A 3,613-nucleotide genomic window follows, 5' to 3' on the forward strand; every position below is an offset into this window, starting at 1 on the left:
CTTGGCTTTGGACAAAACAAAACTAAAAGTTGGGCAGCTTTCCTCAATGAAAGAAGTTACTAACGGTCTTTGCACCAAACCTAGGACTTTATCATGAACTCAAAGCTTGGGAAAAAAAAGCAAGAGAATACTGTAACAAACTTCGTACAGAGTTCGGTCTATTAATTGTTTCATGTTAGATATTCTATGTGTTTACCTCAATTGAAAAAAAAAAAAAGAATGTTTTTGCTAGTATCAGATCTGCTGTGGAATTGGTATTGTATGTCCATGAATTCTTCCTTTCTCAGCACGTGTTCCTCACTAGAAGAAAATGCTGTTACCTTTAAGCTTTGTCAAAATTTACATTAAAATACTTGTATGAGGACTGTGACGTTATGTTTTAAAAAGAAAAAAAAAGGTGTTAAGTCACAAAATGCGGTAATAAATATTTCATTTTTGATTTTTTGTTAGGCTTTTGTGTTTTTAATCATGCTTAGGAGAGACTGAAGTTATCCGGAGAGGTGTCTCAATTATGTTTCTTATCAGTAGTGAGAAGAAAGGTTGAAAAAATCAGAAACAAGCTTGTCATCAGCATTAATAGAATAATTGAATGAAAGACCATCTGAGGTTATATATTTCTGCTGATTATCGATATTATATGTATGCCAGATTAAACAAAATTTGAAATATTCTCTCATCAGCTTGCATTTCAGAAAGCTGTGTCTAATATCTGTACTATCTGCTAATGACATAGAAGCTGAGTTTGAGTTGTGAAGGCCCAGACATGAGACCAGTAAGCCTGTTTGTGTTAAGTGTATGTGTATGTGCATTCATAACCACCACAGACCTTAACTCCAGCTATTTAGCTCAGTGGTGAAGAATGGCTGTAAAGCAGGAGTAGGTTTGGAAGTTTTAGGAGAAAACCAGCTTTGAGTTTAATGAGAGTTTTACCTGTGTGAGGACTGTGTCATCTAGCTTTTGAGATGGTTTCACTTCTTTTTTTGTCTTGTTGTTTTCAGAAGGGAAAAAAAAAATAAAAATCAGCTAATGAGGGAAAATGTTAATTTAACATTTTGAATATAAATAGATGGGGCAGAATCATGGGTTAGGGCTTGGTTTTACTTAACCAAAAGCTTGTGGCATTTGGAAGCGTCTAAAGGCGAGTGTGAACTAGGAAGACACCGGCACGGTGAGGAGCAGCCGCCGTTCCCTGCCCTCAGTGGCACTGTTAAGTCAGTGAGAGCAGGATGGGGCCCAAAGAGCCGGGGAAAGCTCCGGCTTGATTTCTGGGAGGAGGGGAGTGGGAAAGGGCTTGTAATTACTTTAACTTTCTAGGAAACAAACATTACCGACTTCAACATCTGTAAATTTGTAACTCTTCTCCTCCTTTCCTCCTCCTCATCATTCCAACGGGCCGGGGTGTTATTAAAAACTTTGACTGACTACTTTTACCTTTGGAATGTGGAAAGAGGCTCAGCCTTGTAGTTAATGTTTAATTTCTGAGCTGAGTAAATGGACCCACACTGCTGGCGACAGAAGGGAGGATGCCAGTAGAATGGATGTGAGGATTTATTTAGCAATTGGGTCCTGCTTTGTGGATGTCGTTTTAAGGCATTGGTAAGAAATTTAAAGAATGATAATTCCCCTCTTGGCTTTGATGCTCCCTGTCCTGGTTAAAATCACATTGACCCTTCAGTCGTGTAAGAAGAGCACACCCCGGGTCCCCATTTCCAAATTCTCTGATTACTGTGGATGCGGAAAATACGAAGGCAAGAATGTTTGTTTTAGCACTTTAAAAGGAAGGCTTTTAAGATTTTTTTTTTTTTTAAACCAGTACTTTATTTCCTTGCAGACCTTTACTTTACAATTGGAAATGTCAGAAAACGTCCTTGCACTGGTAGAGGGACAGGGAAGAATTTATCCATAGCAGATTATTGTTTTTTATTATGAACTAAGTATTTGCATTACTGTGTTGTCTTTTATTTTCTTTTTCCCCCCTTTTTGGGCTGTGCTCTCCGCCAAATGTGTTGCTGAAATCCAAGGTACAATAACGTGCAGAGATTTCTCCATCTGAGATTTACTGTTTAGCATGGAAGGTTCCGATTTTGGTATTTTTAAGAACTGCTCAGCTGTCAAAAGCAACCAAAACGGGAATAATGTTTTGACAGCGGTATAGCGTTAAAGAAAATACTCTAGTCTGAATAAAAATTGCTTATGCTGTGGGAAACGAAGGGTAACAGAAGAAACACCTTTTGTTTACACACACACATGTTTATAATCCCAAATTTCCATTTCTCCGAGCGGGTCTGGGCTGGGAGTCGTAGTCACCACAAACGCGGGATTTTTCTTCCAGATTTTGCTGCCTTTAAGGCGAAGAGAGGAGGGAAGCCACCTCCGCCAGCGCGGCCGCCCGAGCCCTGCCCGCCGCGGCGAGCGGGCACCGCGGGGCCGAAGAGGAGATGCCGGGGGGAGCCAGGCGCTCCCCCCCGTCACTCCCAGCCGCCGAGAGAGCGAGGGAGAGAAAATTAACCCAGAACAGGTTTGCGGGGCCGGGGCCGGGGCCGGGGCCGGGGCCGGGGCCGGGGCCGGGGCCGGGGCGCGGCGGGGGCACGGCGGGACCCGCTCTCCCGGGTTTTGGCTCCGGCAGCGCCCGTGGCTTCCCCGGGGGGGGGGGAAGGGGGGGTGCGGGTCTCCCGGAGGCGCTTTTGCGGGGCCCGATCCGGAGCCGCTAGCCCCACTCCACCCGCGGCGCGCGTACTGGGAAGAAACCCTCCGTGGAGCCCGGAAAACGCCTGAAGCTTTTCCCCACGCACGGCCGCGTCCCCGCGCTGCGTGGAGGGGCAGGCGAGGGCCCCGCTGCGCGGGAGGGCGCCTCCCCCCGACGAGTGTCCCCTGCCACGTCCCTGGGGGTCAGCGGAGGGGAAATGGGGCCGGCTTTTCAACTCTTCTGCCAGCACTTTTGGGGAAAAGCAGCGGCCGGGCGGGCCGCCCGGCAGCCCCGAGCCCGCGGCGGCGGCCGGGGGGGACGGGCTGCGGGCAGATTTTCATATGAATAGTTTTGGTGTCGAGAAAGAGGCAGACAGAAGGGCGGTTGCTCCTCTGGGCAGAGCCTCCGCGACAGTGATGATGGATGACCCCGCGCAGCTAAACAACTCCTCCCCTTCATCCCCACACGGTGTCAAAGCTACTTTACTTGCAGCTTTAGGAATAAAATAAATAAACACCCTCGCCCCCTTCCTCGCATCGATTTGTGGATCATTATGAATCAATTACTGCTCTCAATATTTTAGAATCTGCTTACATAAAAAGGGGGGTTGCGGCCGGGAAAAAAAAAAAATCCAACACAAACAAATAACCCCAAAACAAACAAACAAACAAAAACGAACAACACCACCACATTAATCTTTGCCTTAGCAAGAAATACAGAACCTTCTTGTATAGTCCCGTGACTAAAAAAATCGCTGCTAATAATTCGGGTCTAACCATTTTCTAAGAGCCGCATTACTGGGGAGGGGGTGGGTATCGTAGGTGCGCATCTCCAAGAGCGACTTTCAAACTAGGGGGTTCCACAATGCGCGTCGAGGAAGAGCAGTGCGTCCATATGGTGCGTGCAATCTCACTGCTTAACTCTTCC

The sequence above is a fragment of the Tyto alba genome, unplaced genomic scaffold (assembly GCF_018691265.1).
Source record: "Tyto alba isolate M040663 unplaced genomic scaffold, T.alba_DEE_v4.0 Super-Scaffold_18, whole genome shotgun sequence".
NCBI classification, from domain to species: domain Eukaryota; kingdom Metazoa; phylum Chordata; class Aves; order Strigiformes; family Tytonidae; genus Tyto; species Tyto alba.